This window comes from Trichechus manatus, unplaced genomic scaffold, assembly GCF_000243295.1.
Source record: "Trichechus manatus latirostris isolate Lorelei unplaced genomic scaffold, TriManLat1.0 scaffold00018, whole genome shotgun sequence".
NCBI classification, from domain to species: domain Eukaryota; kingdom Metazoa; phylum Chordata; class Mammalia; order Sirenia; family Trichechidae; genus Trichechus; species Trichechus manatus.
Genome location: NW_004443954.1, coordinates 7,192,389 through 7,210,116, shown reverse-complemented (window position 1 = coordinate 7,210,116; position 17,728 = coordinate 7,192,389). Strand labels below are relative to the sequence as shown.

Below are 17,728 nucleotides of genomic sequence, written 5' to 3'. Positions count from 1 at the left end.
ATAATTTTAAATTTGCATTTCCCTGATAACAAGATGCTCTACCGAGATAAATAAAATTTAAAGGACAGAAACAAATTAATAGAACTGACAATACCGATAATTAACGAGGACACGGAGCAAGCAGAACTCCCCTACGTTGCTGATGGGAGTGTCAATTGGTAGAGTCACATGGAAAGCTGTGTGGCAGTACCTAGTAAAACTCAACATATATTATTCCCAACACTCAGCCATTATACTCTTCGGTAGATACTCAAGACAAGTGAGTGTTTTATGTCCACTAAAAACATGTATAAAAACGATCACCGCAGTTTTATTCATAATAGTCAAAACTAGAAACGATCCAAATGTCCATCAACAGGACAAATAAGTAAATTTAAATATATTCATACACAAGGATATGACACAGCAATGAAAAAGAACAAACGCTACACGCTACGACATGAATGAAACAGGTATCATGGTGAGCAAAGAAGCCTGACAAACAAAAGAGTACTTCCTATATCATTCCATTTTCATGAAGTTCAATAACGGGCAAAACTAAGCTATGGGGCACACAGGTCTACATATGGGGATAGAGGTCAGAATACAGGCAGTCCTTAGGTTAGGAACGATTTCCGTTACTAACTCTGTCTTTAAGTCGAATTTGTATGTAAGTCGAACAGGTACATATGGTTCTTATTTAGCGTCAGTTAGTCAAATGTTTGTCTCTGTATATAGTATCTATTTCACCTTTCTATGCATATAAAACACTTAAGAAACACTCCAGACACACTAAAACATCTTTAACACAGTAATACAGTGATAACAATGATGATATTTTGATGTGTGTCGCAAAGTAGCACCCATTTGTTACTACAAACCACTGTATGCACCTGGAATTTTTAATATAATAGGCTTTATAGGGGTTGGTTCATAACTACAGGTTGTACATAAGTCAGATGTTCGTAACCTGGGGACTGCCTGTAGTGTCATCTTTGGGGGGACACTAATAAGAGGAGGCACGATGGAACCTTCCGGGGTGCTGGAAATGTTCTACATATTGATGTGGGTGGTATGTACAGATGTATGCATATTTATACGTGTATAAAAACTCACTTGAGTCATATGCTAGTTTATCATTTACCAGCTCCGTGACCTTGAGAAAGTTATTTAACCTTGCTAAGCCCAAATTTCCTCCTCTAGAAGATGGGAGTAATGTCTTTGACACAGGATTGATATTAAGATTATGTTGTTGTTAGGTGTTATCTAGTCAGTTCCGGCTCATAGTGACCCTACAAGACAGACGAGAACTGCCCCACAGGGTTTCCAACTGCCCCACAGGGTTTCCAAGGAGTGACTAGTGGATTCGAACTGCCCACTTTTTGGTTTGCTGCCGAGCTCTTAACCACTGAGCCACCAGGGCTCCACTAAGACCATAAGATATTCAATAAGTGGCTCTTCTTCTTCTTATTACCTTATTTCTTACCAGATGTATCAAACGAGGAAGATGGTGAAAGGGTCTGTGAATGTCAACAGTAAAAACAGTAACTGACAGCGGGAGAAAAGCAGATACAAGATATTACAATTTGGATCAGTGTGATGCCGTAAGTACAGGAGCAAAAATCTAAACATAACACAAATTCATATGCATAATATTTGCTGAGTCATCAAGAAAAGGATAAGTTATATTTATACAATCTTAAAAAGTGTGATGTGTGCAATACACTTCAGAAAAGATTTCCAATTAAAGTGATTAAATAATAGCAATTTCTCACACCTAAGGGTTGGTTTGGAGCCCTGGTGGTGCACTGGTTAAGAGCGCAGGATACTAACCGAAAGGTTGGCAGTTTGAATCCACCAGCCACTCCTTGGAAACCCTATGGGGCAGTTCTACTCTGTCCTATAGGGTCGCTATGGGTCAGAATTGACTAGAGGGCAACTGGTTTTTTTTTAAGGGTTGGTTATCTTCAGTTATCAGAAAAAGGCAGTAATACAAAGAAACAGATAAGAAATACAGTAAAGGGAAAAAAAATTTCAATACTTTTCTCCTAAATGAAAATTTTAATTAGCTGATTTGTTTTAAAGCCTCTGATACTCCCATGTACTAAAGAACAATCAGCACAGAAAAAAGCTAACACCAAGGAGTGTTTGTATGTATTTACATTCTGAACTGCCTATAACAGTATACAAAAAATCAAACCCAAACCCACTGCCATGAGTTGATTTTGACTCACAGTGACCCTAGAAGACAGAGAAGAACTACGTCTTAGGGTTTCCAATGAGCGGCTGGCGGATTCGAACTGCCAACCTTTTGGTTAGCAGCTGAGCTCTTAACCATGGTGCCAACAGGGCTCCTACACCAGTACAGCTTTTAATTGTAAAAATCAAATTCTATTTATACACTATTATATCAAAGATAATAGATTTTTAACATATTGTTTACTGAACTTTCGTATACAATAACGATCAAAAGAAAAATTATACTTTTACTAAGCAGTGTAATGTCAGAATGCTAAATTAAAAAGTTTCAAGTAACCTAACATAAGAGTTTAACATATAAGTAACCACAAAAGGTAACTGCAATCTTTGAATTTTTACTATAGTTAATGAGTGTTTGAATTTATTCTAATTCAAAATTCTAGCTTGCTCAAATATAAAATGCTATTAAAAATTATTAACTATTACATTTGTACAAATTATACAGACATATTTGCTTTTTTATAGTTCTCTTCTGTTCACTGAGAATGTATAGCCAAAAGCAACTGAGATACTCCTTCCTGAAGCTAAAATATCTAAAATTACTACTCTGTGTTAAGTTGTGACAATTAAAAAAAAAAAGGAAACACTTTGATATTATGCCTATTTTCTTTTCTGGTATTAAACTGCATACTACTGGAAAAATCAAAGTAAAAACCAGACTTAAGCCAAGTTCACTTTAAGCTGAGGTTTAATTTTCATTTAAGCTTTATCTTTAAATGCTTACATTTAAATTTCCTAAAACAAAATGTCCTATTCAGTGAAGCACAATCAGATATATTGTAAACAAAATCATTAAGATGTTACAGTCCTGGTAAAGGCAGTGTGAATAAATGCAGTTTTCACACACACAGACAAACTATAGTTTTAAACAATAAGCCATGACTTATATCATGACATGAATAGAGATGCTAAATATGATTGAATGCGAAGTTCCCTTAAGGTCACAGGATTTTCTTTTACATTCATGTTACATAATCAAGGTTTCAAAAAAACAATACTTATGAAAAGCAGTCATTATGTGATGCTGGAAGCCATTTTAAGACTTGTCTTGTAAATCAAATATTTTATTAAAAACACAAGTAACTGGAATTAGAAGGGGCTGGAAAAGAAGCCAACTTAGCTTGCAGTTTATACTGTAGCTAAAACTGGACAAAAGAAAATACTTCAAATTTTTAAATCTCTAGGAATTGGAAAAAAAAAAAGGCAAGCCCATTTTTCTCATTTAAAAAACACAACTACACTTGTGTTTGAGAAGAAACCATCTGTGCCAAGTTTAGCCCACTGTGAATTAAAACGGCTGCATCTGTAAGCAAGTATAAAACTATGCTTAATGATTAAAAGAGAACCACCTACACTTGAGTACGTTGCACAATACCATGATATATTACAATATGGTTATACTTCTGGGTCTATTTCAAGAACACTGGTCTGACTAAAAAAAATTTTCCCAACTTATTCCTAATTCTAGATAGAAAAATAAGTCTTTTTCTGTGGAAGTTGACAGAAAATTTTTGTCAAAATCCCCTTTGACTATTTCAGTCATAACTTTTGTTTCTGTTACTTCCGGGGAGTAGAGTTTTTTTTTTTTTTTTTTAAAGAAACTTTATAATGCATATGAGTGTATGCAGCATATAATGTATTGCAAATTAAGTAGATTTTTAAGAGCAAATTTTGAGGCTTATATCAAATTAATTCGTTCTATTTTAAATAACTCACGTGACCAATGCTTGCTTTCTTGCCCTGACGACTCTAAGCATATCTAATCTTTAAAGATCAAACTCCAGGAGTCCATAGTTCAGAGAAACACATGCTTTACAAAAGCTGGGAAGTGGTTGCTCAATACAGAGAGGGGAAAAGAACTGAGATCATCATGTATTGGAGGCGGGGAATAAATTATTTTATCCAGAGTGTAGTGCCTGCGTCTTTACATTCATTACCTCAAGTCATCAGAGAAACACTGAAAGGTAAATATTATTACCTTGATTTTACAAAGAAACTGAGAGAATTAAGTTTGAACAACTTGCCTCAAGTCTCACTGCTAGTGGCAAAGCAAGGTTTCAAACCTGAGATTTTGTATTCCAAATTCCATTCCCTTTTCGCTCTACCTTTTATCTACCCCAGTATTTGGCTGCAGTATTTATTGTACAGCTGGCTGGACCTGTCTTTTCCAACTGCTTGCAGGGAATTTTCAAAGACTGATATTTTACATGGCAGATGTGAATGGATTAAAAGAACCGAAGTAAATTGAAATAAGTCAAGAATAATCAGAAGCATGCACTACAACAGTGAAGGGAATCTCGAGGTGCCGGTACTGTAAAACCATCTCTTCAGCACCACACTGCTATCTGGAGTTAGAAGGGTTTCCTGCCCTGGGGTGCTTTTCCAAGCCCTCAAGTGTGAGGCAGTAAACACAGCTCCATTCTCAGCGCTGACCTGAGAGGTTAGACCTCTTGCTCAGCTCACAGTAATCTTTCCCCTTGTCCACCACTTCAGTAACCTGCTCAGTTTGATGCTCTTTCAGACACTTCCAGAACAATGTGAACCCCCCTCAACAGCAGAGATCAAACTATGACAGCACATCTCTGAAGGCTTGGCAGTTCACCAGTGTGCCAAAGCATGGAGGTTGGAGAAGCTCTGGCCGAGAGCCATCTGTGGACACAGCCAACAAACCTAGTATGTTGAGGGTAGCCCACTTGTAAGACGTCCTTACCAGCCAAGTTGGTGGTCCTAAAAGCCATCTGGAGTCCCTAGGTGGTGCAAATGGTTATCACGCTGAGATGCTAATCAAAAGGTTGAAGGTTCGAGTCCACGCAAAGGCTTGGTGATCCACTTCCAAAAACTCAGCCACTGAAAACCCTATGGAGCATAGTTTTACTCTGAGACACAGGCAGTCACTATGAGTTGGAATTGACTTGATGGCAATTAGTTTTTAAAAGCTGTCTAGGTCCGTCCCTCAGCTTGCTCTAGCTAAGGTTTTGCATGCCCCTTGCCTGAGCAATATGGCGTACCTATTATCTGAAAATGGGTAATACTGGTTATACTGTTGTGTAATAAATGCTTTCCACATAAATTTTGCTTATTAATTGTTAATTTCCCTCCTTGCTTCCTTTCCCCATTCCCCTTACTTCATGTCAATCCCTTCTTCTATTTTGTTTCTGTTGCCACTAAGTCTAGGTCTTCACAGTTTCACCCTTCAGTAGCCTTTTAGCTAACTAACCAAACCAAAATGATGGTACTCATGGCAGCCCCATGTGTGTTACAGAGAAGAACTGCTCCACAGGGGTTTTTTTTTACTGTAATCTTCACAGAAGCAGATCACCAGGCCTTTCTTCCATGGAGTAGCTGGGAGTGTTCAAACAGGCAATCACAAACTAGTCTATATATATACAATCCATTCTATACACAGCTCCCTAACAAATCTTTGCATAGCTTTTATCATGTCAAACTTCTGGTCAAAAGCATTTCAACAGCTCTATATTGTTAGCCAAATCAATTCTTAACAATCTCTTGCCTAACTTTTAAGGCCTAATTTATATCGTCCCTATTTATTTATCCAAGCCAATTTCCTATTTTAGATGAACACCAAAGAACCAAGTCAATCTCTATAATTAAACAATCACAAATCAGATGCCTCAGCCCACGTGCTTTCCAACATTACATCTGTCTGTCTGGCCTCTGATGGAGTCAATGCACCATCATTTCCACACTTAAAAACAGCTCCCCATTGCTTCTGTAATAAAGTTCAAACTCTTTAATACAACATTAAAACTCTCCATAATCGGGCCCCAAACTATCTTCTCTGCCTTATTTCTTACAAAAACTAACATGCATCCTTTAATCACACTGAGCTCTCTCCCTTTCCTAGCGCACAGCGCCCTGGCCTTCCCTGGATCTGTTTGTGTCATACTGTTCACCTTGGGTCCATATCCCCATTATTGCTATCTATTATCTTCCTTCCCATCTTTCAAGATTCGGCTCCTACTCCTTCTGGAACCTTCCCCGATCCCACCCCCTGAGAATCAGGATCTCTCTAATCTGTGTTTCCACAAAACTTCCTTTATACTGCTTATCAGACTCCATCTTGTATTTTAGTTATATGGGTCCACACAGCTTCTCTTGCCTCTCAAGGGCAGGGGGACCTGGCTTCATCTTCACATCAATCCTAGTAACTCCGTAGCACAGTGCCTTCCATAAAATACTTATTTTAATAACTATCAATAAATGGAATGCATCTGGATCCTTGGCAGAAACTATCAAATACTCTATCTGATGGATATGAGAAATAACATATGAGCAAAATCACATAATTTGGATTGTCAAAAAAAGAGACTCAAAAAACGGAGAACACTGACAGCGCTTAATATACACGTTTTACTCTGGTCAGATCAGAGTTGCCTCCACCTACAAAAACCATGACCATTTTCTGTCACCCTGAACATGCTCGACTCATTTCTGTCTCCGTGATCTCTGTTTACGCTGCTCCCCATATTTGCTTTCTTCTGTCTTCAACTTCTACAATACGCTTTTTTTCTGAATTCACATCACTACATCCCCACAATGTCTGTTACCCTAAAAGGACAGCTGAGCTGTTGTTCTCAGCCATAGTACAGCAAGGTACCAGCTGCTACCAGTAAGTGCTGCTTGTCAATTAACGCAATGCCCTAAAACAGCTTATACCGAATCTGAAAGGCCTGTTTTGAGGTGACTCAAAAGTCACTATCGAGGGACTGTAGGGAGAGGGAAGAGGACAAAAGCATCTCAAATAGCAAGAAAGCCATCTTCCAAAGCAGCTGAAACTGAGCAACAAGTACCTCTTACAAAGACTGATGGAGAGACAGGTTTAAGTATAAAGATGCCTAGACCAGGAATTTAAGTATGGTGAAAGGATACCACACTGACGCACACCTCTCCTGATTTTAACCATGCAATATCCCCTTGTTCTGCTCAAACAACTGCCTCTTGACCTATGTACAGGTTCCTCATGAGCACAACTAAGTGTTTTGGAATCCTATTCTTAGCAATGTTATCCATAATTTGTTATGATCCACCCAGTCGAATGCCTTTGCATAGTCAATAAAACACAGGTCTTTCTGGTATTCTCTGCTTTCAGCCAGGATCCATCTGACATCAGCAATGATATCCTGGTTCCACGTCCTCTTCTGAACCCAGCTTGAATTTCTAGCAGGTTCCTGTCGATATACTGCTGCAGACGCTTCTGAATGATCTTCAGCAAAGTTTTACTTGCGAGTGATATTAATGATAGTGTTCAATAATTTCCGCATTCGGTTGGATCACCTTTCTTGGGAATAGGCATAAATATGGATCTCTTCCAGTTGGTTGGCCAGGTAGCTGTTCAATCTGTACGCTGAGCAAATTATCCAAGAAGCTGGACTACATGAAGAAGAATGGAGCATCAGGATTGGAGGAGACTCAGTAACGACCTGCATTTATGCAGGTGACACAACCTTTGTTTGCTGAAAGTGAAGAGGACTTGAAGCAACTACTGATGAAGATCAAAGACTACAACAGCCTGCAGTATGGATTACACCTCAACATAAAGAAAACAAAAATCCTCACAACTGTACCAATAAGCAACATCACAATAAACAGAGATAAGACTGACGTTGTCAAAGATTTCATTTTACTTACATCTACAATCAACACCCATGGAAGCAACAGTCAAGAAATCAAAAGACACACTGCATTGGGCAAATCTGCTGCAAAAGACTTGTTTAAAGTGTCAGAAAAGTAAAGATGTCACCTTGAAGACTAAGGTGCACCTGACCCAAGCCATAGTGTTTTCGCCTCATACGCACAAAAGCTGGGCGATGAATAAGGAAGACCAAAGAAGAACTGACGTCTTTGAATTGAGGTGTTGGAGAATACTGAATATACCATGGACTGCCAACAGAATGAACAAATCTGTCTTGGGAGAAGTACAACCAGAATGCTCCTTAGAAGCAAGGATGATGAGATTACGTCTCACATACTTTGGAGATGTTATCAGGAGGAACCAGTCCCTGAGAAGGATATCATGCTTGGTAAAGTAGAGGGTCAGCAAACAAGAGGAAGACCCTCAACCAAACGGACTGACGCAGTGGCTGCATAGCAATGGGCATAGCAATGACTGTGAAGATGGCGCAGGACCGGGCAGTGTTTCGTTCTGTTCTATGTGGGGTCGCTATGAGTCGGAACTGACTCATTGACACCTAACAACAACAACAGACCGGAAACTCTCACTAAACAAATTAATACCAAGAAACTCATTAATAAATATTTCTGAGCACCTACTACGAAGTGAATATCAATCATTGATAACTGGAGGTGTAATGCCTGTATATGTGCTTACACGTCTCCCCAACACGGCTTGAGAGAATCACTAACCATAATCAAATAAATCCCTGCTGCTCCTCCAGGAGCATACTAGACAAACTGTCCCTTCTGAAAAGCAGCTCCTTCAGCACTGGGACTTGTGACGTTCAATTTGGAGCTCATACTCAAGGCTGTATTAGGCTTAAGAGTTCCAGCTGCTACTTAGGATCATTACTATCATCAATCTATAATATTTTTTCCATCAGGCAACAGTACTATCTCTCTCCCTCCTTCTTCCATAACCCTGACCTCTCCCATGAACTTGAATGCAGCTCTCATTCTTAGCCCCAGACCTGCAGGTTAATGGGACAGAATTCATTCTTGATACAGGAAAACTTCTACTGTAGAATGAAGATTTGCAAATGGCTGCTCACAAAGCCAGATCACAGTCAGAAACTGTCACAGTGCCTGCCTCTCAAATACCTAGACGAGCAGTACGGTAAGAAGTAGCTGCTGCCAATGCATCCCTCCCAATAATACATCAATGTCTGGTCGGTGAAAGCATGGGAGCAAGGGTCTGACAAAGGGAAGAATCTGAACTCCATTTGGAAGAATCTGAACTCCATTTTCCAGGAAAGTTCTTTCTGGATAGGCAGCAGAGTATAGTGGTTAAGAGCACAAACTCTAGAGGCTGACTAGTGGAACTCTGGGCAAGTTACCTAACCTCTGCATGCCTCATTTCCCCATCTGTCCATAGGGATAATAATCATACTCACTGCATACGACTGCTATCAGGTTTTACGTAAATGAGTTAATATTAATAAAGCACTTGGAATAATGCCCGACCCATGGTAAGCCCTATACAAGTGTTTGTTAAATAAATAAACAAACGGGTAGTTTAAATTGTATGAAGATGACTAGCACTACAAAAATACAGTCTATAAAGTCCTGGTGCCTCAACCAAGTTTTAAATGTTTACATTCCTCCATATACATCCATGGAAGCCCTGGTGGCGTAGTGGTTAAGTGCTACGGCTGCTAACCAAAAGGCCAGCAGTTCAAATCTACCAGGTGCTCCATGGAAACTCTGTGGGGCAGTTCTACTCTATTCTATACGGTTGCTATGAATTGGAATCGACTCAACGGCAACAGGTTTGGTTTAGTTTTATATACGTCCATAACCATAAATTTAATTAACTATAACTAAATAGTAAGTAAAACTTTCTTGCAATAATGCAGGCCCAGGAAGACAAAACACGTACCTTAATTGCTTTGCCAATTACTAGCGAATTTTATTTGAACAAAGACACTGCTGCTGCGGTTAGCTGCTGTCGAGTCAGCCCCCGACTCATGGCAACCCCATGCACAATGGCAACGAGATTGATCGCTGTGATCCAAAGAGTTTTCACTGGCTGATTTTCTGAAGTAGATCGTCAGGCCTTTCTTCCTAGTTCATCTTAGTCTGGAAGTTCCGCAAAACCTGTTCAGCATCATAGCAACACGGAAACCACCACTAACAGAGGGGTGGTGGCTGTGTGCATGAGTTGTACTGGCAGAGAATCACACCCTGGGTCTCCTGCATGGAAGGCAAATATTCTACCACTGAACCACCACTGCCTTCATTTAAAAAAGACAGGAAGACAGATACTACTCACAAATGTTTCTATTTAGTACTTACAATACTACTTGCTAGTTTCATACTTGCTTATACTCCTTTAATGAGTGAATTCTAACTACTGTTGAGGGATGAGAGATAAACTACATGATTTTCCACGACACTGGCAGATATAGAAAGAACAAAAGAAAGACCTTAGACTGAATTCTCCAATACTCAAATACAAATCCCATTTAACAATTCATGTTAAATACCATTTGTCTCCTCAATGTATTTTGTGCAAATGCTACATTCCCATTATACAAAAACTTTTATTTCAATACGTATCTCTTTTTTCCCATGACAATAACTTCTGAATACAATGACAAAAAGCTCCTGGGATTTTTTTCTCTTAAAAAAATAAAAATTACCAAGAAAAAATGTCTGAGATGATGCTATGATACGAAATGTAGCCCAGGTACAGCATTTTCAAAAGTTTGTTATCTTAACTACTAGAGGATTCAACCTAATACTTCACATGAAACATTATCACACACATGCGTCATTATTCAACCAACTTCTAAATGATTTACCTGTTCTGACAAGCTACAAACATTAAAATTAAGTTCCTTGTAGTTTTAAAGGGGCCCTGGTGGCACAGTGGTTAAGAGCTCTGCTGCTAACCAAAACGTCGGCAGTTCAAATCCGCCAGTCACTCCTTGGAAACCCAATAGGGCAGTTCTACTCTGTCCTATAAGGTTGCTAAGAGTCAAAATTGACTCGATGGCAACGGGTTTTTTTTTGGTTGTAGTTTCAAAATACAAAATATTTTAGAGTTTGTTGTTTTTGTTTTTTAAATTAACCACACTAATGCGATCCATTTCAGGATCTTGAAAATTAATGCAACAGAAAGCAAAATAAAACAAAAAGCTTAAAGCTATCCCTTAGGGCTTGTAGAAGAATCAAAGCTTCTCTTACTAATTAGCTTTATAAGTCATTTTTAAAAAACTAGTCTTCAGAAGATTCCCAAAAAACTCTGTAAATTATTTCCCTCGAAGTTTAAAATATGCAAATACCGCTTTGGGTTCTTCCCAACGTATGCCGTCGCTGTTAGCTGCTGCTGAGTTCAGCCCGACTCACGGTGACGTCACGGGTTTCAGAGTGAACTGTGCTCCATGGGTATTCAGGACTGTGACCCTTCAGAAGCAGACTGCCACGCCCGCCTTCTGAGGAGGCTCTGGGGGGGTTCAAACTGCCAACCTTTCGGCTAGGATGAGGGCTTAACTGTGTGTCACCCAGGGACTTCTCATGTTTACACTAATCCAAATAAAATCACTTTCATGTTAAGGTATTTTTAGCTTAATACTGTTTTATCATTGCATTGAAGGAAACCCAAGTAATTCAGCTTCTTTCTCTGATTCTACACTACAAACATCGTTTTCACTTGGTTATCCTAATACCAAACTAACGTGCTTGCCAAAGATTCTCAACATGCTGACGTACTGCCAACCTTACCCATTGGGAAAGGCAGTAGATACTGCAGGTGCTTCAGAACACACATGATCATATTACTACATTCTTGCCTTACACTATTTGGTTTAAAAAAGAGAAAAAGATACAGATTTCTCCCTAGCCCACAACTTTCGTACTTTTCTCCTGATGCAGTTACACACGTAAACCTACATAGTGAAAATCTCTTCTCGAATATTTTCTAGCCAAGCAGCAAAATTTATGTAAAGTGGATTCCAAAAGTACATTTTAACACATAAATAATATAAGTGATGCCACTGGATTGGGTACATGAAGATAGTATTTCAGAAACAACAGCCTATAAGCCATTACCCTTAACTTATATTCTATTTCACTACGGGAACTAGGCAGAAAGAATAAATATTTAGTATTCTCCTATGATCAATAAATGTGAATTATTTCAGTAGTCACTGCAAATACATTAGCAAATGCCTATAGTTATAACCCCACAGGTTAGTAAACAACGTTCAAGGGACAAAAACACTAGTAGAATGAAGTTTATTCAATGCCTTAGGTCAAATATTCCTTTAAAACTATGCTTTTATAAATGAAATCAGTTCAAAAAGTCTACTTATGCCCTTTCTGGTCCTTATGTTCCATTCTGCCATTCACAGCATCCTTCCTAGGATGCCACAAATAACTAAAATAATGGACAAACGTTTCCACACCATTACTGTTTCAAAGATGATACAAAACAGAAGTAACCAGTGATGTTTTTTACACCACTGGAAAATGGCTGATAAAAATCCCTCTTTTCTCTTTCATTAAAAATCTGAGTCTTATCTGAAGTTTCGGTTTTGATTCAGGGTTAAGAAAAAGCAAAGGATTCTCTGCTCCAAAAAAAAGGAAAAAGGAGAAGACATTCAACATGAGTTCCATGGGCAGATATAATCTTCCCTAAAAATGTGTTTCAAAAATCCATCTCAGGTTGACTGTTTGGAACCTGGAACACTCTTTTATATGTTAGTGTTATAAATGATAATTAGGTTGTCCCAGAACAGCAACAAGACTTTTTAGTCCATATATTCTATTTGTATATACTGGAACAAGTGAAAACATTTCAGTGAGAAAACTCAGAATTCCAACAAGCGGTGTGAGCAATCCATGGACTTTCCACCTTGCTGCAGTGCGATAGAGACCTTGCCCTCCCCTACTGCTGGGCAGCAAGAGTAGAATACTGAGTGGGGCAGGGGTTTCTATAGGGCGAGAGGGAAAGCAGGTTAGGAATGTATGAAATGTTATAGGAAAGATGATAGGACAGGGAGAGGTGAGCAAGGTCTGAGAATGGCTGAAGACCAGGACAGGGACTGAAGTTTTAGGGTAGGTATAAAGCTTGAGGGAAGATGGATAAGGAACCGTGATTACTGAAGCTTCAGTCAGCAGAGCTAACTAGCAGACAATTCTCAGCCTAGACCCAGCCTTCTGCTGCCTCTTTAAACTCACCTCGCCGGCTGCCTCTGCTCAGGATGTCTCTCCACCTCTGCCCCACTACAGAGTTGAACAGAGCCTCTCTTAGGTCTCTGTTAGACTAAGCTCTTTAAGATAAATGGAGAAAATTCTAGATCTCTAAGATTTTTACTGCTAACAACAGAGTATTAAAAGGGCCTCTTATGCACTGATGTTAATGTTTGAGTCTTGGGTGTTTTGTTGTTTTGTTTTCTAAAAAAAATAAGAATATAATCCAGAAGCTGGGACTGGTATGAAAGTGGAACTGAGGAAAGAAAAGGTTCTAACAGCAGGAGACAGAGAACAAAGGCGAGAACTCCAAAAGGAAGAAAGGGAGTTCCTAGGGACATTTTACAAAACAAATCAGGATTACGTTACGTAAATCGGGGTCTACTTATTAACAAAACTTCAAGCATTCAAAAGACAAAACATAGTTTTCAATAGTACTATTTAAAAAAAAAAAACAAACCAAACCCTTACCTGTCTCAAGAAGACAATTTATTTATTTAACATAAAATGTGTCTTAAGCAGCGTTAATATTAACATACTCTTTTCAACTGCTGATGCCAAACTGAAGTTTAGTAGTAAATTATAGTGGCCAAGATAATCTAAAAGTAATTTAATGTCCAAGTTCTTCAGTCACATGTGGAAACATTTAAGTCTGTCATCCATATATGTTAATAGCTAGGAAACAGGGCCTGTAGAATTAACCACATCTGAAAAGTTAAAATGATCATTTCATACAACTCCAAAGGATCACAAATACTACAGTATGGCTACACCCCAGGGGAAATAAGGCAATGTGTGACATATGGGAACTTAGGGATGATAAGCACCCCAAAGACCCTCACAGACAGTTTTTCAAAGAATTTGTAAACTTGTCACACATGATTTATATTTTCTCTACTCAGAACCAAAACCAAACCCGTTGACGTCAAGTCGATTCCAACTCATAGCAACCTTACTTTAGAAATGTAAGTTTTCAGTCAAATAAAATTCCAAACCATTTTTTAATAAGTATACTTATTGTAATTTTTTTTTTTCTCTTTTTCAGAGGATTAACAGCACATCCACCCATCTATCTTCTCTCTTTATGGGGGAGAGGGGGCTATAAAACCAGTAAGCACAAAAATGGTTAACGGCAGTCTGATAATAACAAAACCTTGACTTCTAGAGATACGTATAATGCTTGGACCAATTCCAAATACCTTGTAAAATACTATTAAAACGATGAATCACCCATAATTTAGATTTGTTTTGGCCGTAAAATCCTAAATGCAGCACAGGCGTTAAATCCGTCTCACAAAGAATCCATAATAAATGCCAACTTATTCTGCGTAGTATTTTTGGCTACTGTTGGTCAAATCACAAGGTTTTTTTATTTTTTATTTTTAAACACCACTTGAAAGAGCATCTAGTCCAACACCCTCGAAAAAATTTTTGAGCAATGGAAGCAAAAAAAAAAAAAAAAATGATTTGCCCAAGGTCAAACAGTGCCAGAGGATAAAACAAAAAGTGACTTCAAGTTCACAAGGCCAGCTAGTAAAAGCAGAGCTGGGACTTGAAGGCAGTTAGAACCAGGGCTCCATCTCCCAATGATCTTCCCACCACACTGAACTGTAACTCCCATCCCATCTTCACTACTCACGTCCAAATATAAAGAACTGCAATGCTTGCTGTTTTCCCATGAAATGACTCTGCCTTTACAGGCCTTAGAAGGTAGTTCCCTTACAAGGTAGAATTAGAATCTTACCAGTATTGTATATACACAATTCTAACCAAGAAATAAAAATCCACTGCTGCCGAGTTGCTCCGACTCATAGCAACCCTACAGGACAGAGTAGAACTGCCCCATAGGATTTCCAATGGGGCAGTTTTACTCTGTCCTATAGGTGACTGTGAGTTGGAATCGATCACAATGTTTTTTTTTTTTTTTTTTACCCAAGAAATGAGTCCCTGGGTGGTGCAAATAGTTAAGCACTCGGCTACTAACAGAAAGGTTGGTGGTTTGAATCCACCAAGAGGTACTCTGGAAGAAAGCCTGGGAATCTACTTCCAAAAGGTCACAGTCACTGAAAATCCTACCGAGTGCAGTTCTGCTCTGACACACGAGTTTGCCATGAGGTGGAATCAACTTGACAGCAAGTAATTTGGCTTGGGGTTTTCTTTAATCAAAAAATATTTAAAAAATTATATTTAAGAATACTTATTCATGAACAGAACTTACACGGGTTTCTTGTGATTTTTTTTGAAACTTACAGAAATCTATAGATGAAATTTTAATTGTAAACATTTAATACTAAAATGTTTAATCGTAAGTAGAACATTTTCACGTGTATCTCCGTCTTCAAAGCTGCAAAGACCTGCATTTCTGGCCTTCACCCCAGCCGAGCCATTGAACCTGCCATTCTGATCTGTGCAATGGCTTTTTAATAACTGTTTACAGACACTGGTGTAAATATCCAACTGCTTGCTAAACATTAATTACTTCTCCCAATGTCCCTATTTACAGCGATAAGCAAACTGAGACTCAGATTAAGGCTGCTGTCTGCTACAGGTGCTGTATTTTTATACCGGTAAAGCTTAAAATTGATTACTACCGTCAGTCTGAACATGAGGTGTCTGCCTTTTTCCTTCAAGAAGATGAACACTACCATAAGAAATTATTTTCATTTACAAAATGAGAAATTTGTTCATCACACACATCTATATCCTAAAGGCCAGCTGGACTAGAAGCTCCATAAGGGCAGCTTCTGAGTCTGCATTTCTCACCACTGCATTACTGGTTGTTAGCCCAGTACCTACAGTATATTTAGAACTCAGAAGATCCCGGTGGAAGGCAGGTAGAGAAGGAGGAGTGGAAGCTACAGAACCAAGACTGGGCTAAAGAGTTCATCTCTGTACTCAAGCTGTTAGGTTAAATAGAAACCTAACTTTTAAACATGGCAGCAAACTAATGCTTAGTATAATTCTCCACGTGCATCTGTTTTCTGTACTCCCAAATCTTCTATTATGATGGAATCTCCTTAGTTTGCTGACAGGTTAACAGGGAAAGCATGCATGCCATGGTTTTCAACTATAAAGGCATCATTTTAATATTTGCCAATACCACTCAACGTGAACGATACTGGCAAGTTCACATTAAACTGACCTAAAATGGTTTCCTTTCATGTGGATAAGAGTTAATCTTTTCTCTTTTAACCATCTCCATTCTATCGATTGGGAAACAAGCGAAGATACTGAGATACACTTCTTACATTTATAAATCCATAGTGAATTCACATACAAGGACTTTCATGTTAAAATTTAAAATATTACCACAAGTTATTGAAATCTTTTATTTAAAAGATATAATCAAGAGCTGCTATAGCAGAAGCATCAATGCCTCTATTGTGATGCTTCTTGGAATCACTTCAGAGCACAAGCCTTAGTATACTATAAAGATAACACCTGTTGGAAAGGTAGTACCAATCACCCCAAGAACATGACTTGTATACATGTAGCTAAATCTCTGGAATAAGCTAAGTTTACTGTGCTTCTGTATTGTTAATTTGTATTGCAGCAACTGAACTTCTTAGGAAGACAATGTAAGATGTTTCACTGAAGGAAACTAAAAACCACGGTAATAATATAATCATCTCTAACCAACATTTCCTGAGTATTTATGCTAATTGCTGAGGCAACAGAAAAGCTGAGTAAGGAACGGTTCCTGCTAGGAGCACCCAATATGAGATATTAAGTAAGTATACAAATGGCTACAATACAAAGTGAGATAGACAAGCGTCCCATACAGAACAAAGAACGTGTTCTGTGGGTTACTAAAGCCTAGCAAAGAATGTAAGAGATTTAGCTTGACAAGCTTCTTTTCATTAGGCAGGTATGGGGGACGGTTCCTTAAAGAGCAAACAGCTGAGCAAAAACATAAGCACTAGCAGACGAAAGATAAAACTCCTAGGCTGGAATACAGGTACCAGTAAGGCAGTAAAAGAAGGCAATCCACGTCAGGTAGGCTTGGGTTATTATGGAAGACCTACAAAGGCTAAAGAGTTAGTACTTATTTTAGAGGGCTGCGGGGAGAAATGGGTAGTTTTGGCCTAAACAGTGGTATGATGACTGTGCTTTAATATATTTAATCTTATTTCAGTGTGGAAGACTCAGCCCAAACGGCAAAGAGGTGTTACAGGAGTCCAGGTGCAAAGTACTAAGGGTCTGAATCGGTGGTGGCTGAGGGGATGAAGGGATGGTCTCATGCATCCACGTCTGAGAAGGCAGAATGTATATAGCTTGGTAAGTGAACACATGCAGAGGAGAGAAGTATGAGTCAAAATGACTGATGTTTTCAGCCTGGGTGAGTGGCAGTTCCAATTAACAGAAACCAGGAAATCTAGAGGAAGAACTGGTTTGGGTGGAGGGAAGTAATGAGTTTCACTTTGTTGTGCTACATTTAAGGTGTAAGCAAGATACCCAGATAGAAATGTCAAGCAAGCAGTTAAAGCTTAAAAGAAAGTTTAGGTTGGGGTTATAAATTTGGGGGCTGTCTAAATAAAGGTGACAACAAAAGCTTGAATTGAATAAGATCACTAATTTTAAAAAGTATAGTGGCACGGAA

General features: G+C 38.6%; 1 protein-coding gene across 4 annotated transcripts in view; it reads right to left on the bottom strand.

Annotated features, from left to right (window-relative positions):
• The window catches only part of NCOA2 (nuclear receptor coactivator 2), a 304,968-nt gene that overhangs the window by 212,476 nt on the left and 74,764 nt on the right, over positions 1-17,728 (bottom strand). The window lies entirely within an intron of this gene.